Source organism: Tasmannia lanceolata, unplaced genomic scaffold, assembly GCF_043159265.1.
Source record: "Tasmannia lanceolata isolate RefF3 unplaced genomic scaffold, GAP_Taslan_0.1 ptg000019l, whole genome shotgun sequence".
Lineage (NCBI taxonomy): Eukaryota > Viridiplantae > Streptophyta > Magnoliopsida > Canellales > Winteraceae > Tasmannia > Tasmannia lanceolata.
In genome coordinates this window covers 25,551,651-25,578,972 of record NW_027518696.1, presented here as the reverse complement: position 1 = coordinate 25,578,972, position 27,322 = coordinate 25,551,651, and the positions used below count along the sequence as shown (strand labels likewise).

The 27,322-nt window shown below is 37.0% G+C and overlaps 1 long non-coding RNA gene across 2 annotated transcripts in view; it reads left to right on the top strand.

The window, feature by feature from the left end:
• Nucleotides 1-27,322, top strand: part of LOC143852817 (uncharacterized) — a 59,527-nt gene that overhangs the window by 5,136 nt on the left and 27,069 nt on the right. The window contains exons 2-4 of one of the 2 annotated variants that reach the window (XR_013236867.1): nucleotides 1,225-1,447; nucleotides 2,138-2,193; nucleotides 2,949-3,157. This is a non-coding gene — a long non-coding RNA (uncharacterized LOC143852817). Of the gene's footprint in view, nucleotides 1-1,224; nucleotides 1,448-2,137; nucleotides 2,194-2,948; nucleotides 3,158-27,322 lie in introns of those variants that run through there. The other variant, XR_013236866.1, reaches the window with a different exon arrangement.

Here is a 27,322-nt window from a genome sequence, read left to right as displayed (position 1 = left end):
TCCTTGGTAGAGCTCTCCTTCACGTTGTGGAGATCTTAGAGGATTGCAAGAGGGATCTCGCGTCCCTCGCCGCACTCGTCCACGGATCGGGATCCACAGTGATGATCTACTCATCGAAAATCCACCAACGATCTAATCGATGCGAAACTGCAAGTTGAACCGTTGGATTCCTTTCGTTGCACAAAGGATCTTGTAAACAACTCTTTGTTTACTTTATAATCTGATCTAAATCAGATTATAATATGAGAATATGTATTTAGATCAATGGAGCTTGGTTGGATGTTTGTCTTCTTGTTAGAAAATGCAAAACTAGTTGATGGAATTGAAGAAGAAGAAGAAGAAGAGAAAGACTTTGGAATGTCTATACCAATTTTCAGCACATGAAATTATGGAAGAGTTGTAGAAAACACCAGCAATGTGTCTTATATTTATAGAGTTCACAATTTCCATATGCACAATGAAATGCCCCGGACAATCAATAGGAAATATTTTTTTTTCTAAATGGAGTGTCATTATAAAAAAATAAAAAAATAAAAAAATTGATCTTAAGTTTTAGATCGAAAACTTTTAGTGGGTGCCATTATCAAATGGCTTTAGAAATTTATTAGCCCAATTGGATCATCTTTTTTCTTTTTTATTTAAAATCAACCAATAGAAAAAGAAACGGATTTTGGTAGTGATCGATCCAAGCCGTACAAAATTTAGAAAATTTAGAATTTGAAGTAGGGTGTTATGTCTAAAGTGGGCCGCATGGGTATAATGAAAAAGGTGTGCTCCACCTTAATGCATGGGTTGGGTGGGGATTGTGAGACCCCATCACTTAAATGTTGGGATGTGCTCTAAGCATGGTTTGAGTGGTGATGGTGGGCCCAACATCCCATAGTCTTATAAGAGCTTTAGGATACACAGTTTCCATTAGGTTCAGTTAGGATTTTTTGGTTTGGGTAGGTAGAAATTATGTTGGTATTGGACTTGAAGTAGATGAGATCAAATTCTATTACCTTGAATTCCAATTGGTTGCCAAGGAAATTGAATTGTTCTTGTTCCCTAGCTGGCAGGTCACACCAATTCCCTTCCTTATCCTTTATCTTTTAAAGTTAATTGTTAATTGGCAGCCAAGGTAGGTGAGCTTTACTATTGGTGCTGAGAGTCCTAGTTGCATCGTATCTTATCTATTTCCATATATTTGAAGTTATCTTAAAACTAAGACTCTTTCATGTCCAGGATTGCCGAGTGTACATCCAAAACAATGAATGCTACTCCAACCGTCCACATTATTTCTTGGGTTCCCCATATTGGACGACTTCCTATTTTAAAACAATTAGAATTCTTTAAAGAGTATAAATAACACCAAAGGCTATTATTTTACCCCAATAAAAAATCTACCAGAGAGAACGTTGAAGAGATTTTGAGTTCTTTGGGAAAGAGGGACGTTTTCTTCCAAGAGGTATGGAAACTATTTTTTTTTTCTTTTATCCTTAGATCCTTTAAATCAGAAATAAAAAATTTAATTGTGGAAGAACAAGTGTTGATCTTGGACGTGAGAATCAATCGTCGATTGATGCAACCCAACCCATGCGTTCTTCATGAATTTGTGGGTCAGATAGATGTTAAGGGTACTGAGATTCATGAATTTAGGATCAGCCTTGGCGTGGTTTTGTTGATTTTCAAAGGAGAAAATCCGATTTAAGGAAAATGAAATTCTTGAAATTGTTTTGGACAAAAATTTAGAGATTGGAAAATTTGTTTTCTTTGAATTTACATAACCTCTATGTGTTTTGAAATCTTAAATTATGTTTTAGAATCAAAGGAATTATTTTAACAAAATTGTAATAGTTTTTTAGGGGAGAAATCATTCATTTTCGAATGATTTGAATAGGCATAGAAATTACGGACACAACCCACTCAAATAAGCTTAACTTTTTAAGAGATCGTCCAAATTTTTCGTGCCTATACTCGTTGGAAACATCTTGAAAAGGGCTACAACTTTCTAGTTTCCCACTTTTCGTAGTTCTTTCTTTTAATAGCCCAAAAACACTGGCTTGAAAATCAGGCAGTACCATTGTAGCGGAAATACACCTAAATTATATTATAAGGATGAACCAGCTTTCGAAATTAAATATTACTTGGATTATAGGTGATTTTGAGGATTGATCTTGAAGGTTTAAAAAGGGATCAATTGTTCAGGCTGTGGTACGTAATCTCGTGCTTCTGTGTAGGATGTTTTACTACATTAAAATTTTGATTTGCGAACTATGTTGAAAATTTGAAAGCTTTGTTTTAGAAAATATATAAATCTCATTTATTCAAAAGGCATGTTTGGTTTGAGAAACTCATGAAAATTGGATCAAGTACTTAGTATTGGTTTGAGAAATCTGCAAATTGAACTATGTCTTATGGTTGTTGTTCTCATTAATTCTCATACATCTTTGTTAGATATTGTTGCGATATGATGATTGCTACCCATTGGGTGATTACTGTTCGATTCAAGTGAATCGTTTGACATTGATTGTATTACTAGTATAGCTAGGTTGTGGTATCATTAGCCTTCCGAGTGGAATTGCATGTTGGGAGAGTTCCCACTGATATGTGAGCCTTCCGAGTGGAAGTGCATGTTGGGAGAGTTCCCATTGACATCTTTTGGCCTTCCGAGTGGAAGCACATTGTTTTAAGGGAGAGTTCCCTTTGATACCTAGCTATATCTAGAAGAATAAAAATAGTTCTTGTCTTGTGCCTTGGAAAATTTTGTTGGTTGTTGATTAGTTATTTCTTTGTATCTCTATATGATTATACCTCGGCATATCACATGTTTCTTACGTAACAAGTTCTATTCTTTCATTTTTGTGCTTGTGATTTATTTGCAAGATACTTGATCCTATCTTGCGTAGAATCCTTGAATTATGTATTGAGTGAAAAAACTCATTCCGCACCATCTTTTATTTTTACAGATGTTGAAGGATAGCTTTTGGATCGTGGTAATGCAGGCGTGAGGAAAGCAATAAATCATATTAGAGAGTTTAGATTTCATAGTTCAATAGTTGCTTAGGGATTTATTTAATTAGTAGACTTTTGGTTATGCAGGTGGTAGGGATTTATTTTATCATTGTGGAACACGAGCATTTTGACTCATGGGTTAATTAATATGGATATTTATGGATCTCTTTGGAATATTAAATTTGTCTTCTGCTAGGTGCTCTGAAAATGGGAATGTAGTTAATTGTTTTAGCCTTGCATGCCCAAGTTGTCGATTTTGTTGTAGGGCAACACTGTTACTGGTACCCTGGCTTGGGGCGTGACAGAAAGTGGTATCAGAGCATAGGATGAGTTCAAGACCCTATAGGCTAGTAAAACCTAACCAAGACCTTAGGAATAAACACGTAGGTGAGTGTTGGGTAGACATAAGCAAGGGGCACATAGGAAACAACATGATAGATTCGTGTGTGCCGGGCACATGAGTCAATTGTGTTGTTAGGTACCGTGTAACTAACTCACGTGCATCAGGGACGCCTGATTGATGTGTGAGTAAGTTATGTGGGTACAAGATTGAAGGAAGGTATCCCCTTCCGGCAAGATCGCTATGCGCAGCGGAATAAAAATCGCATATAACTTTAAATTTTTCTTTTTCATCTTGGAATTGCCCAAGATCCTAGAGTCTAGATTAATTAATTATGTTAGTCAAACATAAATAAATACCTCTTTGAATAAGAATTCAAGGAATCACGCTGCTTGATCTACTCCTCGAACGATTGCGATCGTTCTAAACACCGCGAACCCCGCAAGTTGTACTGATGGATTCTTTTTCTTTGCTCGGACTATTGTGGATGTGAATAACTCTTATTCACCTCTTTAAGGTCTGATCTAATCAGTACATTTTTTGTAGAGAATAGAGAAATTGATTGGAAGTCTTTCTCTTCGAAACTATTTTAATTGGAAGAGATAGAGAGAGAGATGGAAAATAATTTTTCCAAAGGGAGAATGAATTTTTGAGTATTCCACACTCCAAATTTCGTTTAGCTCTTTCTCCGTTATATAAAGTAGAGTTTTGGTTTGATAAATCATTGTTTCTCTCTCCCAATTCCTATTCAATTGAGAAACCAACTTGAATTGAGACTCCTCGAGTGAATGGGACTCTCCCAAACCTCCAAGGCTGTGTGGGGACACTTAAGATATATGGGAGAATGTGTATGGATGCCTCTCTCCAGCCCTTGTAGCCTTATCTCAAAAGAGTTGGTGTTGGAAACAAATTGCTTGCTTTGTAGATCCTATAATTTAGCAATTCTTATCCAACAAGGAGTTTGAGTGCAACTCAAAGTCCTTGAGCAATTGGGACTCTTTTCCCAGCTCTCCAACTGATTTAGGAGTGTTGTGGGCCCCATAAACCTTATCCAAATGTGTAGTCCTATCAAGGTTTTAAATTTCAGTTTCGATACTAATTTCGGACCCCAGTGAAATCCGAAATTTCGGCAAAATCCGAAATTTCAACTGAAATTTTGTAACAATTTTTTTTAAAAAAAAGCCATTTTCTCAATTCGAACCGAAATTCAGAAATTTCAGAATTTCGTCAAATTTCGGTTTCGGTCCCCACCGAAATCCAAAATTTCGGATTTCGGCCGAAATTTAAAACCATGAGTCCTATCCCAATTCAAATTTCCGTTCCAATTCTGCAACTTTTGCAAAACCGGTTTGGGAATAACTATCCTCATTTGGATTAAACATTATTATGCTTATTATTAATCAAATTAATAATACATAATAATGTATAATAATTAAATAAATTAATTAATAATTTAATTAATAATTTAATTTATTAATAACTCACATCCAATGGGAGTTATTTCGGCTCCAATTTGTCTTTGAAAAATTCTCTTACTGTCTCTTGTTACTTACTTAACAAAGACATGTATGTATATATATATATATATATATATATATATATATATATATATATATATATATATATATATATATAGAGGAAAGTGAAGCTACACCGCCTGCTTAAAATACAATGGGCCCACATTGTTTTGGTGATCCAAAGAATTCATTTGATTGGCCCTCACATAGATAGGGTGTCCACCAAAAATCAGCTCCATAGGATCATCCCAACCCTACGATTTGTGGAGGCAAAAATGAACGTGTAAAAACCTTCACAAATTTGTCCATTTTTGCCTCCACAGTTTGAAGGGTTGGGATGATCCTATGGAGCTGATTTTTGGTGGACACCCTATCTATGTGAGGGCCAATCAAATGAATGGTTTGGATCACCAAAACAATGTGGGCCCATTGTATTTTAAGCCGGCGGTGTAGCTAAGTTAGCTACACCGGCGGTGTAGCTTCACTTTCCTCATATATATATATATATATATGAGAGCGGTTCCTACACACATGTGTAGATAAGTTATCTACACACTAGCTTAAAATACAGTGGGGGCCATATTATTTGGGTGATCCAAACCATTCATTTTTAAGGCCCTCTCATAGATAGGGTGTCCACAAAAAATCAGATCTACAGGATCATCCTCACCATTCGAATTGTGGAGGCAAAAAATGGACTAATTTGTGAAGGTTTAAAGACATCCATTTTACCTCCACAAATCGTAGGGTTGGATGATCCTATGGATCTGATTTTTTGTAGACACCCTATCTATGTGAGGGCCTTTAAAATTGATGGCTTGGATCACCCAAACAATGTGGGCCCCCACTGTATTTTAAGCTAGTGTGTAGAGAACTCTCTACACATATGTGTAGGAACCGTTTTCTCTCTCTATATATATATATATATTTAATTAATATTCACATTAATCTAACGGATCATATCCGTCCGTGCAATTACATAAAATGCGGAACCCTGATCCATTTGGATTTTACTGGGTCATTCGAGTTATGAGTGGGATCGTCGCAGGGATCCGACGGTCGATCCTGCAGAACTCTATGGTGGGCCCCACTGCGATCTCGCTCTGTAGTTAAACTACGCTCACATTAGGTCAGTGGCCTTCAACGAGACGTAACCCTGAAGATGATCGTCAGATCATCCCTAATCACATCATGTATGTGCAAGTCCTTTCTTCGTAACTACATCTACTGAATTGTGTCATACGGGACGTGGACACCATTTACCCCCTTGGCTCACTCTTGGTATACCATTTTGATCAAGCGGTGTTCGGCCCCCAAGTGCATTTGTAAAATCCTTTGAAAACAATTCAATATTTCATAAAACTTTTCGATAAATATTTTATCAAATCCGCCTGACCAGGCTATTTAATAGGCCTACCGCTCTGACAAAATTGTATATGTCAATCCCTAAATTTTAGGGCGATGAATCCCTTGTTGAGTTTCACTATTGGTCTCGAGGATTTGCTCTAGGATATATCTTAGAATCACTATAAGATAGACTAAGACCCTAGAACGGGCCGACAGACTAATAAGATCCCTCAGGTCTAAGGACATGTGAAGGGTCCTGTCTGGAAGAACAACTTTATACTTTCTTGTCCACAAGTTGTTCTTTATTTGATCCGGTTTGGTTGCGCGATCCAGTCGTCGCACCCACTCTTCTTGCTTATGGTCCACTACCCAGATGACCGAGATAAGTCACCTCATGACACGTGCATGTAGGCAAGACTAGTGCTAGTTGTATAAAGAAAGAGTTGTCCAGTCTCTTTCCCAACTAGGAACTATTAAGGCTTGCATAGAACCGAAATGCCATATCTGCTTGCTCTCTTGGATCTGTGAATCCTTTGAGCATGGCATTTCTACAATGCTACCTAAGGACGAACATGTGTCAATAATCAAGCACATCACACACATTCATTAATATAAGTACCCATTCATGTCATGAAATAAACCTTTATTAATTAATAAATGTCGTTCTACTGGCTTTTCAGGGCATATACTTTAACAAAGATAACCAAATTAGTGGAGAGCCCCAAGGACGATGTAGGAGAACCAGGAACACTTAGTTATGAAATCCGAGGAGTGACTCGGTTTGTTAACCTAGAGTGGGGGTGAATATGATGTTTATAAAACCTTTGCCTTTTAAAAACTTTTCCTAAGATTTCACCCAAGACTTATCCCTTGTTAAATTAAGTTTAAAATAGTTGAACTTAAACAATATTATAAATTTATATAAGTTCAAAAAACTTTTTGATTAGCAAACTTAATTGGGCAATTTATAGCCTAGTTAACAAGATATACTTTTTCAATTAAAACCAAAATGGTAACTACTCACTCAATTCCAAATATGTTAAAAATGCAAGCACAAATAATAGAGTGAGAGGGTGAGAGAGAAAGAAAAATACCAACACAAGTGACAAAGATTTATAGTGGTTCGGCAAACAGCCTACTCCACTTTTCTCAAGGTCGCACTTGAGGATTTCTACTATTGAGACCTCCACGACGCCCGGCTCTGAGGCTTTTATAACCTAAGGGAATTAAACGAGGATGCCCTTGCCACCTTTACAATGTCTCTGCTACACGGCCAAGAACTAAGCCCTTCACCCAAGGAAATTAACACGGGATGCCCTTCAACATTTTTTGTCTCTCCTACACACCCGACATCTAAGCGCTTTCCATAGAAGAAGATAGCTTTGCCTCTAAGTAGGCTATAATGCACAATGAAGCTCCCACATGATTCTCTCAAAAAATAATTACAATTCAAAGCCTAAAACCAATCTCAAATGATTTTCACAAATCAAGGCACAAAGGATTGGTGAGAGAAATTAACCCAAAAATAGTTGGAAGTGAGTTTCTAGGGTTTGTTAAGGTTGGAACATGTTCATCAAATCTTTTGGACCCGTTGAATGGGTATATATGAAGTCTCAACTCAATATGACTGTTTCAGGGGCAAAACAGTCATTTTCGGGTCAAACAGTCAACTAGCCGTTTGACTAAAACGGCTATATATTTTTTTTGTCCCTGGTTGTTTTCTCAGAGCTCCTAGAAATGTCTCGGAGTTCCAAGAAAAATTCTTGGAGCTCCGAGACTGCATTTCCAGCAATCTGCTTCCAACTTGTAAAATTCATATCTCCCTCATTTCTCATCGAATGTTGACGTTCTTGTACTCTACGGATATGAGAAAAATGAGAGCTATCTGTTAAAAAATATTTTTAAAAATATTTGAAAATAGTTTGAACAAGGTTTGATAGGATTTAGTTGCTAGTCCAGGTTGTTTCTTTGGAACTCTATTTTGTTCAATGTTGTGTTGAATGCCATATTGGTCCCAATATGTTAGTACACCACCATTGCCATTTACTTATCCATTTAAGTCCTTAAAGGGTGTGTTAGACTGTGGACCCCGATCCGAGAGAGGCGGGGGACGGGCCCCACATGCTAAGTCTCAGGATCATCCATGTGAATGGAGAGCTCTACCAAGGAACTCTCGAAAGAAGTGCCCCTCACAGCATGAGTGGCGATAAAAGGTGAGATACCTCTCGATTTGGGGACTAGCCCAGATTCGAGGCGTACCTTAAACAAAGAAGAGTCGCCATCCAAGGAAGTGGGCCAAGGATCCCATACTATGCTCTGTTGCAACGGATAACCAGAGATATAAAATAAGGTTCGTGCCTGATTACGAATTTGGAAGGTCCGAAGAGCATCTCGTCCGCCCAAGTGCAAACACCTGGTCTCTTATGCCATTTATTATTAATTTTGAAGAGTTTTGAGCGAAAGTCATATGAAATGGGAACGAATATCTCCGAGAAGACGTCTATCTAATCATGCATGTCTCGGAGATGATTAATAAGCACACACAAAATAAATGAAAGAAGTGTCGCCTAAGAATAGCTAGGTTATGAGTGTCATACCTAATTGGTGTCTGAGTTCTGGTGTGCAAACACATGCATCCTACAGCTAAAGGTATAGGATCTGTACATGAAAGTAAGAAAACACAGCAAAATATACAATACAAATCAACTCTATATATGACTGGACAAGATAAATCATAAAACTCTAATGCGACTTGACTTGGACCAAGATGGCCGTCCATCCCAGCTGCTCTACGTATCCCGACCTCGGAAAGAATCGGAGTCCACGTAGTTCGATGACCTATTCTAACTATGATGCCTAACCATCTAGAACCGCTATCCTAGACTCGATCCACTAGACTCGACTGATTTTTAAAACTTTTTGCACGATTGCTTAAGTTCAGGTGAATTGTAATTTTCAGGACTCTCTATATGCCCTAACTAATGCAAGTTGATTAGCCTTAAGCTAATGCAGGTGGGCCTTACATCCTATGTGTAACTAGGCTGTGCATCCTAAAGAAAACTATGGGCTGACTATATGCTTTCTAGTCTAGCCATCGGTTCGACTAAGTGTCTAACCGATCAACTTGAGGCCTCCTAACTCTAGGGACACTCACGTGACTAGACACACCATATCAATACAAATCAGGACAGCCCCTAACTCTAAAACACCCCAAAAATCTAGGACAGAATCCTAATTTTAGGGAAAGATCTTTTTGAAAAGGGTTTTGAAATATTTTTGCATTTTTTTGAAGGTTTGAAATATTTATTTTTGAAAGTTTGGCTGGACTTGAGATAAAGATCCCAAGCTGCACTACGTACCCCGTGGAAAGGGATCAAGCCAACGTAGTTCGGAAAATAATTCCTAACTACTCTCCTAAGACTCAAGATTTTTGAGATTTTTGGTTTTTAAATGTTTTTCAAGTGTTTTTTGAATTTTTGACACAAGAGGACAGAATCCTATCATCATAAGGGTAGGATAAACTCCTGAATATCCCACAAAGGTTGGACAACATCCTATGCTTTGCGGGGAAAAAGAATAGAATAACAACTCTGCAAAGGTTGGACAGCATCCTATACCTTGCAAGAGCGAATAAAAATCACATGATTTGATGAGAGGTTGGATAGAATCCTAACTCCTATGATGATAGGACAGACTCCTGAAAGATTGACTCTCTAGCTAAGGACATACATCCTATGCTAAAGGACAGACTCCCAACCCTAAGAGGGGAGTGCCAATGAGACTAGGCTAGTCTCCTAAAAGAATTTGACGAGTAAAGCAGAAGAGGCAAAGCCTGGCTCTCCAAAAGGATGATGACCAGTAGGATAAATGAGACATGGCCTGTCTCCTAAGAAGGGCTCTAGATAGCTCTTTCATTGCCCTTGCAATGAGAGAGCTAATGGTTTCAAAGTACATGTCTAAAAGGTTCGACAAGCTTTCTAAATGAGAGGGAGATTATTACTAAGACTAGGTAAGTCTTCTAAAAGAAATAGGGGAATGCAATCAAGACTAGGTAAGTCCCCTAAAGATGGGCTTGGGCTAGCGCCTTCATCACCCTAGCGTAGAGAACAAGCTTATAGGCATCCCTTTTTAACTCTGTGAACAGTAGCTCAAATCCTAAACTTATAATAAAGGCACTATGAGAATGAAATCTCTTAACCTGCGAAAGTTCTAAAATATAAAGGGAATATGCTGGCTTAAAAAACATCCTGCCTTTGTTTAGACCCAAGAAGACTGATTCCTAAATAACTTCCCAAACTAAATAGACAAACATAAACCATTGAAAATAAGCTAAAGCCCTAGTACAATCTCCCAAAGCTCTAGGAATTGAAACAGAACTTAAACTTTAATTATTACTCATAGTAAATTAGAAAGGTATGAAAAAAAAGAAAAGAAATTCTCAATGAAACATTTATCATTCAAATTCTTTTCACAATTTTCTATACAAAGAGACGAGTCTAAAATTTACTTTCGTTTTCATTATTCTGATGCTATATGGGATTTTAAGATCCAAAAAGTAAAGAGGATAAGTTCATCAAGCACAATATGTAAAATTCTTTCAAATTTTTTTTATAACTTTTCACAAATAATAAGCATTCCATTCATCACAATATAAACATGTTGGTTCAATAGAGATATCAAAAACCAAAGAGAAATTATCATTTTTATTAAGGAATCAAAGCTTATACTATAATCATATAGCAATTATACTAGCAAAATAGTTCAGTTATACTCAATAAGAGACTAAATATTGGACATGTGATATAACATGAATGAATACAAATACAATTTAAAAGATGAGATATAAAACCAAAACAATAGCTTAAGTTTGGGCACTTAATATGTGTATACTAACAATGAACAGGCCCTGCTTATGTCTAACATGTCCTCACAACAGCAAACATTATGCTGAACTTAAGACAAGTCACTTCGAACGGACAAATCACTCCAAGAAAAGGAATAGGCAATAAAAATGCTACTTTAATCATATGGAAATATATTTACTTATTACCAAAGTAACTTTCAAGAATTTGTGACACTATTACCCAAAAATAAAAATAAAAATAAATATTGGAATAAAAGCGAAGCTTGACTTCAATAAGGCATTTATAATGAAGTTAATAAAGTTTTACTCATGTACTGGAACATATTGTTCTACCCAAAAGATGTAACTTGTCAAATTAAGTGGATCAAAACCAAATCATGATGACAGACTTTTATTTGTTGACAAAATTTTCTAACAAGAAATATGGTTTCATAGGTTTTCATGATGTTGCAGATTTTCCATCGAAATTCCAAATCAAACCTGAAATGTTTTCATTTCAATGGCGACAGAAACCGAAATTTAAAACCTTGAAATCAACTGACTTTTGTTTAATAAATGAGCTAATACTCACTGAAGTATACTGAGGTTCCTGAAGCTATCCACGGAAATGAAGGGGATCAGAATGTGAATAGATTTGAAGGGTAGGTATATCATGGTTAGTTCAACATGAGAACATAGTGTCTTTTTGTACAGATCAGTGATGAAGAATATGATATTTTCCATACATGAAAATACCATTCATATCTTGACCCTAGGTGGGTAGCGTGAGGCATGTGGGGCTGGGCTGGATAATCTAAAATGACAGTATGTCTGACAAGTCACACTATAAATCGACGGAAACTGCACAGTGCATCTCCTTTGCAGGACTTCCAAGAGGTATTTTTCAACAATTGAAGAAACACTGAATAAATAACATATGTTTCATTTTAAGGTTCCTCATTTTTTCTGCCGGTGGTAGCATTTAGGCCAATTTCAAATAAAATGCTTTGTGTCATGGAAATTATTCTTGCAAAAATAAAGTAATAACAAAGCATCAATTGACAAACCAATTTAGAAACTAGCTAAGCAAGGTCATGTTCATAATATAACCGTCAAAGGATAACCTTTTGAGAATAAAATGGACTTCTGACATTACACATGGTGAATTTTGAATACAAACACAGTCCTAAACAGATTTTGAAATTAATATTGGTAAACAACTCCGGTACAGAGCTTAGGACAACAAGAACCTAAATTTACTCTCATATGAAGACCACCATGATAATTAAAATAACAAGAAAGTGTCAACCAAGAAGCTATATAAGAAGATCAAAACCCAAACCTTGAAAATTTATTACAATTAATAATGGACTCCAACTAACTTCTCTAACAGTAAGCAGTATTTTCGAAAGACAAAAATAAATGACAGGTTTTCTCTTATGATGAGATCCCTGAACAGAGCTATGACTATATTTACAACATTCCTCCAAAGAAACAATTACACTCACAAATGGTTAAACAAAAAGAATCTTATGATAAATGAGACAACACATGGGTTACCACTTCATTTGGTTTTCTACTCTCCCTGGGTCATTATTGTACAGAGGATGAATTATGTTTCAAGTAAGTGCATAACTACTTAAACTCAAACAAGAATCCAAGCATGTATGAGACAATTCTTTCACCTACTATCACACATCAACCAACTGTTTCCCCAAAATAATCGAACCTGAACACCTTTTCTTATGCTACAAAACCAACCTCTATCAGTTACAGATCATATTTTCTTTTGACATTTATGCCTTTTAAACATCATCTCATAATTCTTCATGAAACCTGCTCAGCTATATACATATTTATCAACAGACTAAACAAAATAAAATAAAAAAAATAAAAACAAAGTGAGCTTATATAACTTTATTACCACTACATCTGAAAACACAAAGACTTTGGCGCCCTATGATGAGATCCCTTATAGAATTAGCTACAAATATACCAAAATTAACCAGACAATAAATCTTAAATTTATCTTATTTCAGTGCAAAAATGTTCAGAACCTAAATACACTCACTGAAACATTCATAGCTTACAAAAGCTTTTCCTGTCAGGGCTTCAAAGCAATTTATCCGTGATAGCAAGAATAAAATTGTAACAAAAACGAAAAGACCATAATCAAAATTTGAATCTAATAGAGCCTAGGATAAAAAATGATTATGCCTATCTATATGGAACCAAAAATCTAAAAGAAAGAATCTTTAAAGACAAGGCATGCACAGACTCTAAAAAGAAAAATGCTTTTAATCTCAAAATCAAACTCTGCTTATTAAATCAGCTTGAGAAAAAGAATATCAGAATTTTGGACATTAACTCCATTCAAAATACATTTCTTCTTAATCTTATCTCAACATTAGTCTAAAGCAATGAAAATATTCAATCAAACTTCTCAAAAAAAATGAAGAAAATCTGGAGGTCGAACACCGACTCTCATCCAAAATGTCATACAAGACAAATCTTAACATCAAACATTGCCACTGACAAATCATCATTTATAAAATCCCCTATTTCATAAGAATGACACAAAAATGAAACAGATTTAGGGAATTAGAACAATTCTTACAAATTACACAGATCATTTAAACACTTTAACAACAAAATAAAAGATCGAGATTATTTAGAACATATTAATCAATCACAGAACATCTAGTCACTAAATCCATCAGAGAAAGAAAGAAAGAAAAAAAAATAAAAAAAATAAAAAAATAGATAAATAAATAAATAAACATTGAAAGTTAGGAATAAACTTACCTCAACAAGAAGATATTCTAATTTCCTTTCAAATCAACAACAACCGAAGCATAGCGAAGCTTGTGTAATGCGAATCACCTCCTTCTCTTCTTCTCCTTGATTTTTTTAATTCCTGCTTCTTTTCTTCTTCTTCTTCTTACAATTTCTATGTATGATGAACTGATTTAGGCTTTCCTTGCTCAGATTCGAGAGATTTTGTGACCGGCCGGAAGCTAAGATTTGTCGGTGGGAACGATCTCGTCGGAGCTAGGGTTTAGGAGAAGATGAAATGAAGATTTCTAGGTTAAGAATAGTGTTAAAATGAATCTCCAAGCTAATCGGAAATAGATCAGAGAGGATGAGGGATCTTGTAGAAGAAAACAAGGATCTAAGGTTTCTAGAGGTATAATCACTTGATTCTAAAAAATATAAATGCTAAAGAACATCAGATCTAAAATTTCTAGGGTACGGATGAGTAAAACAAAGTAGATCGAATTTTAGAGACCTTAACTAGGGTCTAAAGATGAAAAATGAAAATGAGAGTATAAGCTACAGCAAAAATGAGGAAAATATCAGCCGGAGATGATCAGAACTAGCCAGAGTACAGCCGGAATTTCACTGGAAAAGATGATGAGTTAGGGATTTAAAAGAATCTAAGGATTTGAGAAGAACAAGGTATTGAAATAGACTTTAAACAAAAATATATTTATAAGAAGAAAGTGAAGTAATCTGGCGAACAAAGCTTGATCGGAAAAGTGGCCGGAGCTACCCGGAGATCGATCGGAGAAGACGAAGAGTGGCAAGATCTACTTTCTCTCAATGTTTTTTCTCTTTCTCTCTCCAACGAAATTTTTTTTTAAGAATGAACTTAAGTTCGTATTTATAGGAAAAATGGGAAATTGATATTGACACAAATACTTGATATTGACACCCCCCTTTTGGTTTACACTACGGACACTATTCCACCTCGTTTGCTAGGTAAACGCGCTCGGATTTTGATGAAATTTTGCAGGGACCTTGGTGGGACCCTAAGCAAGCTTGAGGTGAAATTTGGAGTTTTAAAACATTGGTTTGATAGGGTTTTGCTTAAACTTGGAAGGTTTAGGGTACGGTCAAAATGGGGTGTCTACATAGACTCTTTGAAAAATATATTTTTAGGGGTTTTAAGATGTGCCTTAATCAAGAGAACACAAGAGAGAAATGTGATACATACTACCATTCTAAGTACTCTCTTGAACTTCTCTTGAGCCAATCTTCATTTGATCTTCAATGTGGTGCTTGGCTTGCTTTGGGATCTTCAAAGTTGAGCTTCTTTCTTTGATACCTTCCAAGGATGATGCCACCATTTGGTTCAAGCTCCTTTGTCCTTTGCATTGCTTGTTGATCATCTAGCTTTGGCCTTCATTGATCTTCTTTTGTTTGTTCATTGCTTTGAGATGACTAATGTTGAGCTTCTCCTTAGTTGATCCTCCAAGGTATGATTAATCCAAGTATGCTTTAGCTCCTTTGCATTGCATTTGGTCCATCTTCAAGCATAGGCCATCAATGGTGTGTTGGTGCTATCATGGATTAACCTGTGAATTTCCTGTCCATATCATAACATTCAAGGCAAACAATTAGTCCATAAACGACTAATAAATTTGCGATTGTTAATCATCAAAACAAGGTGATTGAATGAACCCATGAGGAACCCTTGGGCTAACAAGTTATATAAAGATTGGCTATGCTGGTATGGGACAGTGTAGTGAATTCGAGCTTACTGAGAGTTTGGCTATGTTAGGGTTGACTATGCTGGTATGGGACAGTGTGGTGAACTCAAACGCGTCGACAATGACTGGTTCATTAGAAAATAGAATTCCCTTCACATAGGCTGGGAGTTTCTCGGTTTAGCATACAAGTTTACTATGCCGGTATGGGATGGTATGGTAAGCTTGGGTGCGTCTCGATCCCTAGTCTATTAGGTGAAACCTTTATTGTATGAGACGAATAACTATTTTGTGAAATTGTTAAGGTTACCTTGATTGCATACAACAAAGTTTATTAAATGTTATCTAATGGAATCTCATCTTTGCCAATGGATTTGGTGACAATATGTGAGATGGCACGTGGAAACTACCGTGGAACATCCCAAGGGAATTACCGAGGAGCCTCCCGAGGAAACTACGGAAGTATGGCAGACATAACCAGGAACCCTAACATTGTGGGAGGACAGGTGCCTAGGGAACCTATGGGTGCAGAGGTCGTGGACCAACACTAGAAATTCATGATAACATAGAAGAACACCATTAGGAGCCTCAGGAAGAGCCTCAGCAAAACCAGCAGCAGGAACCTCAACACAATAGACCTAGATCCCCAACTTCGGGGCAGTCAATGAGGACTCTAGTAGGTGTCGTTGCCCGTCATCAAGAAAAGATTTAGCCCAGACCCAATAAGCGCCAATCAGAGTTTCAGCGTTTGGCAACACCGTTTGAGGGGACTACTGACCCCTTGGTAGCTAAGTCATGGTTGAAGGACATAGAGAAGATATTCAGGTATTTGAATTTTATAGATGAGGAAAAGCTTAATGGTGCCACGTTTATGTTGAGAGGTGATGCAGACGATTGGTGGCAGATGGAGAGGGGAATTATATGGGGAGATGAGGATGGCTCTTGGGCAGAGTTCATACAGGCATTCTTTGATAACTACTTTCCGACAAGTGTGAAAATCTTGAAGGAGAACGAATTCTTTAGTCTTAAGCAGGGTAGTAAGACAGTAACTAAATATGAGGCTCTTTACCGCAGACTGAGCAAGTTTGCCCCCACTGGATTGGCTGATGATGATGGAGCTATGGCTTGTCAATTTCAGGACGGTTTATGAGAACCCATTAGACAGAAGGTTAAAGACTCTCAGCTGGAGACGCATTCATAAACTATAAATAAAGCCCTAACAGTGGAGGAAGGCGTGTTGAAAGCGCAATAGAATAGAGAATTTCAACAAAAGAAGAGGCAAAGGACTACTAACTTCCAAGGTGGGCAAAGTTCAGGAGGTCATACTAGAAATCGGGGTGGTGGACTTCCATCTAAAAGTGGGACCCAGACAGGTACTATGTGCAACAAATGTAGGAAGGTTCATGATGAAAAAGGATGCCCTTGGGCCACAGGGGTGTGCTTCCAATGTGGGCAACAAGGACACAGAATTGCAAATTGTCCGTAGGAGGTGGGGACACCGTCTGCAGGAGCATCTCAGACGATTCAGACACAACCTGTTGGCCAAGGCAAGTTTGGGGCCCAAAAGACTAAGGTAGCCGGATGGCTCTATACTGTTACCAAGCAGGATGCGCATGCCTCAAACTCCGTGGTGACAGATATTTTGCCGTGTTTAGATGGCAATGTGCATAAATATATTAACTAGGACCTATATTTTTTTTCCTCTTCACTTGTGCTGCATAATTGGTAATGTTATATAAATTCTTTTCCAGGTACTATATCACTATCATCACTCTATGCTTATACTTTATTTGATTTGGGAGCCACACACTCTTTCATATCAAACAATTTTGTGAAAAAGCATCGAGGATTTATTTTTGGGTTCCATGGCCTATCCACGGATGGCGACTCTGAGTTATTTTAGGCACATCTTGGTTTGGGGATTTATCCTTGGATCAAGATGTATCTCATACATTTATAGCCACTCGTGCTATGCTATGAGGGGTGGCACCTGTTTTGAGAGTTCCTTAGTAGATCTCTCCTTCATGTGGTGATCCAAAGGACCGATGGGGGACTCGTTCCCCGCCGCCTTCTCCGGATCGGGGTCTACAAGATGGAGGCTTGGATGGCTGGAAAATGTGGAGAAGGGGTAGTTGATGGTGTAAGAATGTGGCTGTGGAGGTGAAAATGGCAGCAATGGAGATGATGGTGATCGTAGAAATGGAGATGGAGTTAAAGGGGGTTGGAGATCCAGAGAGAGAATCAGATCCGTTGGGAATGGAGGCTGCTATGGTGGTCAAATTGGGGATGGAAGATGGGGTAAAATGAAATGGGTTTGGTGGTGGCAAGATCTAGATAGGGTGGTTTTAATGGAGGCAAAGGGCGTGGAATTGGTGGCTATGGGCAGCAAAGTGGTGGTGTTGGTGGATGATGGTGGCCGAGGAGTCCCTCTCCCTCTTTGTAATACCTTCTCCTAACTCCCTGTATTCCTCTTTTTATTTTTTATTTTTTCAAAGACCTCCCTCTAAGCAGACCCTAATTCGATGCTTTAAAAAAAAGCAATGATAAATTTGCACTCCCTGCTCTCTCTAGAATAGCCCCTCTTAGTGTATTTATGCCTACTCTTTCATTCTACATGGGTGTGGTCTTAGGGTGAAAATGGCTCGTAAGGAAAAACCATATATTTGCTCCCTTTTTCACACCCTGGACAACCCTCTCAAGGGTATTTATAACTAACTTTTTGCACTTGGGTGGGCTGTCCTTAGCTAATAAAAGGGGCAAATATATCAATTCCCCTTACAGGGATTTGATACTAGCACTCTTCCCATGTTTAAATTCACCCTCTTTTGCAAGTGATATAAGTAAAACCTTGCTCTGATAGCTGGCACCAAACAACTAGTCTTCTTCTTCATTAATTGGTCAGTGGGTTGATATTGACACCGTGGATAATTCACCTCTCTTTTGCTTCTTTTAACGAAGGGAAAACAACACAATTTTGATAAGGCCACCAACTTGGCTTGTCTTTTTCAACATTGTTCGTCCAATTCGCCTAAAATTTTGCAGAGATGTCCTTGGGAATAGTGACACCCTTTTGGTTAGCACCTTATGCATCAAGGGACAAGGTGGGTTAGTGAAAATATCAAAACAAGCTTCTACGGGTAAACCTCAAAGTTTGGGGACCTCAATAGGGGAGTGCTAATACCAATGCTTAGGGGTATTTTTGCGATTTTCTAATTTTTTGCACAAATAAAAGAGAAGGTCGGGGCAATTAAACAGAGAATATCAATGGGGTTCGAGGACCATTCGGGCTTCCAAAATATTTCGTAAAAATGGTTTTCAAACGGGCATTTTCGGATTTTTCAGGTTCTTTTGCAATTGGATCTCGATATTTGGAAATTTCGGGACTCAGTCTTCGGGACACTTCGGGAATTTATTCGATTTTGGACGTTTTTGGGTCCGGTCAAAATGGGGTGTCTACAACCGGTTTAGAGCATCAAACCCTAGTTTAGGATACCCTTTTCTTAGATTAGGTTCTCAAATTCAAACCCTAGTTTAGGATACCATTTTCCTATATTAGGTCCTCAAATCCAAACCCTAGTTTAGGATACCCTTTCCTAGAATAGGTTCCAAAATCCAAATCCAATTTTAGAATACCATTTTCTAGGTTAGATTCCCAAGCCCGAATACTAATCTAGGACATCTCTCTTATAGAAAAAGGTTTTCTTATTTGATTCTTAATCTAGGATATCACTTTCCTAGTGTAATGTTTTGATTTATAGAACAATAATCTGAGAAGATTAAAAACAAAAAGAGAAGAAAGGGTAAAACTCTACTAAAAAAAAGAGCATTATATTCAATAATCACTTTTTCAAAATTTTTTGAAAATCTTCAGAGATTATCACTCTTCTTGTCATTTCAGATCTAGACTCTATGGCTTCCAAAGGTTTATTGGATTGGATCGAGCGTTCCAAGTCGCAGGAACAACCCGTCCTTAGAGTATTCTCATGCTTGGCATCCATTCCTATAGATTGGAAACTTTTGCGTGTGGCAGCCCAATGTTGGGATTCACAGTATCATGTCTTTCGGTTTAGCACGGAAGAAATGCGCCCTGTGTTCGAAGAATGGTGTACGCTCCTAGATTATCCTACAGAAGGACCTCTGATCAAACCTTTGTTCAATGATTAATACCCTGCCAGGTTCAATCGATTGATTGGTAATAAACATTATGATGATAAGACCTTAATGACAAACAAAGGAATATTAATTGATCAGCTAATTCGAGTCTATGCTTCAAAACCAGAATTTGATAGTGCCAGTTTGCAGCTTAGCAGATATAGGGCCCTCATCTTCTGTGTATATGCCTGATATTTGATGTACCAAAGCTCAAATATTGCATCCTGGCTATTCTCGATGTAATTGAACAAAGAAAAGCAAAAGAATACAAAGGAGAACTGACCACGAAGCACAGAAGAAGGTAGGACGTGACAGCGTCGTACACCTGGAAGATAAATCCGTCATGAGTACAAGAGCATAAAAAACGGACGAGAAACGAAGAAGTTATAATTTTTCGAAGTTTCGTAGAATTTCAGCTTTCTTATGTCCGACTGGTGTACCTTAGGAAGTCTGAAAGCCTTCCGAAGAGCCTTCCGAAGATACAAGTGTGAGAAGCAATTCTACTGGTACCTCCTAAGGTCGCGGACTGGGTTTTTCAGTAGAATTCCAGATTCGTCCTAAAAACTTCAAAAGGCCATAACTTTCTCATTTTAGCTCCGATTCGCGCGTGGTTGGATCCGTTGGACTCTAATCGACGAGAGGAATCCATCTAATCCAATTTTACCCTCCAAAAATTTCACATTTATTTATCGTAATTAATCTAAACCTTTTAGGGCATCATCTCAAACCCCAAAATCTTAAGAGTTCAATCCCAACTTCTTAATCTCTTAGGGATCCATAAGTTCATCCCTAAATTCTTATACGATTCTTTACACAAAACCTAACCATCTAAATCTAAATAACAAGTCTCATTAGATCCTACTTTTAGGGTTCTTAACATGCCAAATCTTATGTAGAACATAGATCTTACCTTGATTGGCGCTTTCTCCTTCCAAATCGCGCTCTTCCTCGCCTTCTCTATGCAAATCTCCTCTTAGGGCTGAACAAGAACGGTTTAGGGTTTCTTAATGGATGTAAAATTCTCCTAAGATGTGTATTTATAGGCTTTCTTAAAGAAACCCTAATCTAACTTTAACTCTTACTATAAAAAACACCCCTCTTTAATAAAAGGGGACGAATTTTTCAAAGGGGGTATTTTCGGTATTTTACATTCTACCCTCCTTACAGAGATTTCGTCCTCGAAATTTACTTACTAAGTTAGCTTCTAATTCTGAACAATTCTTAATCCGAGTTCTAACATACAAGGCGGTATAATTCTATACCTGATTTTTCCTATCCACTTCACACACTGGACAAATACTGAGGGGCCCTTATCATAAGGTCGGCACATGATATCCTAGGGAGAATATGTAGCCCTAAGATTGGATTCATATGCTATTTATTGAGTATTCTCCATTCAATTTTTCTTAAATTCCTTTACTAAAGTAATTATTTCTAACTTTCAAATGTACAATTTAACAATGCACTTATAGGTTTCAAACAAAATTTTGTTTTCTTTTATATGTTCATTACATTCCTGAAGGTAGAGTCCAAAATGTTATTGGTTCAATGGTTCATAAAAACGATAGAGGTCTCTTACGGTTTATCGAATAAAATTTTAAACTAGATTTAAAACATACGAGATAAGTCTTTCTCTAAACACAGTACAAGGGACAAAAACTTACAGGGTCACAATCCAACAAGATTCAAAGGGTCGAGCCTGAGGCACATGTCAAATATCAAAATCCAAATTGTCAAAATCTTATATGGTATAAATGATTCAAGCACGCATTACAAGTCGATTATCAAAGTTCACTTAATCACATTCTGATAGGATTCAAAGGATTTAGGTTCTGAACATAGACAACTTAGTCAAATTGTAACACACTCACTAGGTTTAGGGGGATCAAATATCAATGCTAAGTTCAAATATCATATTCTCTCTCTTTGTTTCTCTTATAAGGCGTTTTTACCTACCTAGTTGATACTAAGTTCATTTGTCCTGAAGCTTTCTTGGTATCAATATTTTTCACTAACAAGAGACGACACAATGGTAACCTACGAAGTGGAACGATCAGAGTACTATAATGGCTATCAAATTTGAAAACACATATATCTTTCAAGTTTACCGAAACACTCAATTAATCTCAAAGACAAGTAATTTGAGGTTGAGATAAATCTTAGGATCAAATTCGGGTAACAATAGTGCACACATAATATCGGATGGAATCAATACTAGCTAGATTTGATTCCCCAAGTTCAGACGCAATTTCAACGAAATTTATTCAGATTTTACTAATGGTCTTCAATCTAACTCGATTAAATCGGTTTGTCAAAGAATAATCAAAACTTCACTACAGACGACGAAAAATACAGGAGTCTTATTGAATCGGAGATATCTCACTTATATTAGATCTGATTATAATCAATCATGTCTCGACAATGATGTACTCAAGATAGGGCAAAGCAATCGAAAATTGATCGAATAAGAACATAAGATGAACGTAATCATTTTCATTCTCGCACAACACTAATTTGAATACAAAACTAAAGGCTTCTAGTGCACACAAACTCACCACACTGTCGCATACCAATGTGATTTATTCGTATGCTAAATTAAATGCCCCTAGTCCAAATGATCTGACTATATTTTCATATTTCATAACTAAATAATTCTCATATCAAATTGAGCACTCTCGATACATACAAGCTCACTATGATGTCCCATACCAACACAGCTAACTCACATGCAAGACCAAAGGCTCTAAATTCTTATGAGAGACTAAACTTTATTCACACAAGTACAACAAATCCACATACTGAACCAAGCGTCCCTAGTGCATGCGAACTCATCATACCATCTCATCTCATCTCATTCCAACACGACTAACCCACATGTTGAACCAAGCGTCCTCGGTGTACATGAGTATGTCATGTGGTCTCTAAATATCACAACTAACTCATGTGCAACCAGGCGTCCCCGGTGCACACAAGTCCATCATGCCATCCTCTCAGTTATTCATCGTTGATGCTAATATCCTCAACATAAACGATAATCTTCTTAAAATCCAGATCTTCAACTTTTACAAAATCCTATTTGATAGCTAGTTGATTCTCCCATAGTCAAATAAACACTTCGCATTTTCTACTCTCTCAGATAATTATTGGGGTCAAATTAGGACTTATTAGCCCTCAATATCACAAACTGGTTCCTCAAAATCCATAAGTTCAGAGCCTAGTTCTTAATAGCTTACATGGTCATCAGTCTAAGTCTCACAGTGTACAGAATCAAATCTAGTGTCTCAGTAGTTTCCAGTGCAATCATCTTTATTCACGACAAGTAATTAATAGCTCTAAAGATCATCAGATGGGTTCTTCGAATCCCCGAATTCTTAGGTTAACATGTAACAGTCTATATGGTCACAAGCCTAAGGTAACACAAAGTATTCGAGCCTAAAATTTTACTAGTTCTTAGTACCATAATCTACATTCTAACAATGCACTAGGTTGTTTTTCAGATTCCTTTGGTTGACAAGTCAACGATTATATTCTTAGTTCAAGGTCACAATTCACTATCAGCTAAGAACTTACATGGTTCTAATATCTTGATTTTCCAATCAATCCTCACTTTTCAAATCTCTAACACCTAGGACCTAAAGCCTATGCTCTGATACCACTTTTCTATCACGCCCTAAACCCCACCCTGGGCGTAGGACGTGACAGTGCCGTACACGTGCAAGATAAATCCCACAAGCATACAAGGCTACAAAGCAATAACAGAAATAAACCTGACATTCCATAACTAGAATATTAAAGTCTCAACTAATGTGGACCCAACATAGTCAAATAAAATCTCAACTCTCCCCTCAATCAAAATAAAATAATAAAACCTTTACATCTTATGCAAAGTACTCACTTCCTAATGAATCAGAAATAAATCAACTAAATTTCCAAGACGAATCCAATTCAAAAGCTAAGCATCCTGTTCCTCTGTCTCCACACGAGGGTCAAGACCTGAAAATGTCATATATAATCCACAGTCAGCTGAAAAGCTTAGTACATAATAAAATACTACTCTATGTGCTGGTCTAAGCATGCCAAGGCTCAATAAGGGTCAAACAAAAATCTCAGAGCTGAATACTAAAATCTCAGACAGAAAGAGTGGATATAATGATAATCCAAAGAGCATGTCACAACAGAATACTGAACGGAAGTGCAGTCAAAACTAAATAGTATCAAACAGTAATCATAGCCAGTATCAAAATAGAAGTCAAAGCCAGAATCAAAACAGAAACCAAACCCAAAGAGGGTGTCCAGAATATCAAAACAATAGTCAATGACAAAGGGTGTTCGGAATTCAAAGTTCAGAATACAAACTCCACTTCGAGATCATCGGCTTACTCCAAAAAGCAAGTTATTCTCACCCCGACTACCCACGGGTCCAAAAAACGTGTTTTGCTTACACCGACCGCTCACGGTGTCGGAGCTAGTCCCTCAAAGTTCATATGGCAGGGTTTCAGAATTTATCCAAGCCTCCACCAAAGTGTCCAGAAACAGAAGGTGAATCCAAAGTTCATAATAGATAGTTCTAAAGGTCTAGATAACATATCCAAATTCCAGAGTCCAAAACAGATATTTTCCAAAGGTTCAGGTGTCATATCAAAGGTTCGTAACTACCTGGAATAACCAAGTAATAACGGTAGCAAAAGCAATATGAGTCCAAACAGATGGTATCGAAGAGTTCATAAGGATGAGTGTCAAAGCTCAGCAGAAGGGTTCCACTAGGGTTTCAAAAGTTCACTTTATAGGTAAACTCAACAATATCATGGCAAAGGCAAAAGTCAAAGTAATCCATATCGGTACAAAGCCAAAGAGTCTGTATCGAAACAATATCATAACAAAACTGAAATCAAATGGTCCATAGGGTAAGAAGAATAGCATGCTAGACCAAAGCGATAACTGAAACTGTATAGGTACAAATCGAAGGTACACAAACAATAACATATGAATCAAAGAGCATTGGTTAATGGTTCACCCAAAGCAGTACGCTATTATGTACCTTGATTGATGAGAATTTTTCCTTTTGACTCCTATCAGGCATATACCCTCCTACTGACATAGGACACCCTTTGGTGACCCTTCAAAAAAGAATTGGTAAACCGTCTTAGGGTTCTTTTTAGTATTCTGAAATTATCATCATTATAGAGTTTCCAAAACTTTTTAAAACTATTTTTAACAGAAATACTACGTTTCCATCATGTCCCTAGAGTTCAAGAGCATAAAAAACGGAAGAGAAACGAAGAAGTTACGATTTTTCGAAGTTTCGCAAAATTTCAGCGTTCTGATATCCAACTGGTGTACCTTAGGAAGTCCAAAAGCCTTTCGAAGAGCATTCCGAAGATACAAGCCGGAGAAGCAATTCTACCGGTACGCATTCGGAAGTCCTAAGGTTGCGGACTAGGTTTTTCAGCAGAATTCCAGATTCGTCCCGAAAACTTCAAAAGGCCATAACTTTCTCATTTTAGCTCCGATTCGCGTGTGGTTGGATCCGTTGGACTCGAATCAACGAGAGGAATCCATCTAATCCAATTTCACGCTCCAAATATTTCATATTTATTTATCATAATTAATCTAAACCTTTTAGGGCATCATCTCAAAGCCCAAAATCCTAAGAGTTCAATCCGAACTTCTTAATCTCTTAGGGATCCATAAGTGCATACCTAAATTCTTATACGATTCTTTCCACAAAACCTAACCATCTAAATCTAAATAACAAGTCTCATTAGATCCTAGTTTTAGGGTTCTTAACATGCCAGATCTTATGTAGAACATAGATCTTACCTTGATTCGCACTTTCTCCTTCCAAATTGCGCTCTTCCTCACCTTCTCTATGCAAATCTCCTCTTAGGGCTGAACAAGAACGTTTTAGGGTTTCTTAATGGATGTAAAATTCTCCTAAGATGTGTATTTATAGGCTTTCTTAAAGAAACCCTAATCTAACTGTTTGTGATATTATAAATAACCGCAAGTGCACTGATCACATGTAGATACGGGTCGAACTCAGGGAAGAGAATAATTTTTATTGTGATTTCTACCCTTATAGCATTTGGAAAATAAACTTACGATATAATGTTGCCTGGAATGTACTCGGGATTTTCGTGGACTTGACCTCGGATCCAACAATATATTTAAGTTTATAAGCTAAATAGATACGGTTCGAACACAATGAAGAGACAGTTACAAATTCAATCCTTATATTTAGGCAAAGTGAACTAATATTCAAAGGATTTATATTAATTAATTATCTAACCTAATTAGAAAACCAAAATCTAGAAGCCTAAATTAATTGAAAAATAGTTGGAAAACTACTCTAAATTGAATTGGAATTTTGGTTGCAAAAGTAATTAGAAATTGAATTGAAACCTTAATTCGATTAAAAGATTACTTAGGGTTAGAATCCACCATGGGTTTGGATTTGATTATTAATCAAACCAATATTTTTGTTGAATTGTATATTTAATAAATCCGGTCAATGGGAAATAAGATCAATGGATGTCATTGACCATGAGTGATTGATGAAACATACTACCCAATTTTATAGATTATATAAGAATTTATATTTGTTCATCAACAATTACTCGTACGAAAGGATAAAATCCAATGGCATGAATAATTGGGATTTCAAAATTATAAAACCCTATATATGATGTTATGTCATATTATTGATTTTAATCAACAATCTTTCTCCTTCCCCATGGTTTCTGTAAGCCCAATGGTTCCCACCATGGCATTCCTATCTTATTTTGATGATTCCAATACACAAGTGATTGAATATCACTAATATGTTTGAATGACTAAGTTGTAGATCATAATGGTGTTAAGACAAGATTGCTTGGATTGAGGCCAAGAAGCTCTCATTGGACCACATTAGGAAGGCCAAAGACATCCGAGATCCAAGATGCATGAACACTTGAAGCATCGCAATTGAAGATCGAAGTCATTTTAGAATGTAAAGATCCAATCCTAGTATAGGTGTTTAGAGGCATAAATAAAGTTAATCTCACACACCCTAAAATGTTTAAGAGATTGTCCTTGTGGTGTTCCAACACTTTGGAACCCTCATAACAATCCCAACTTGGTGTAAAGTTGGAAGCCCAAATAAATAAATAAACAATAATTGAAAATCTGCTTGACATAGGCTTCTCGGAACTCCGAGAGAATTCTCAGAGCTTCGAGCTCGGAACTCCGAGATATTCCTCGGAGCTTCGAGAAATGGTCCAGTAGCATTTTTCCAAATTCTGTTTGTATTCCCAGAACTCCGAGAACACTATAACTGGAAGAAATTGTGACCGTTGAGAACTTTGCCAGAATTACGACTATACCCCTCAAACGGTCATATTTGGTTTTTCTATATATATGGGTATTCTCTACTTCCCAATTATCAATTCTAACACTCTAAAATCCTATTGGAATATCTTAAGAGTGAATCAAGCTTGTTTATGCCTCTCATCCTCTAGATTTAGGATTTGGATCATAGGCTCAAATTTGTACGTCTTCTACAAAGTTTGTAAACCCTTGTGAGGGATTTTTTGTTCTTTCTTTCTTATTCAAGAACATTGTATAAGGGCGAGTGTTTGGAGAATTGGAGCCCACTCTCCGT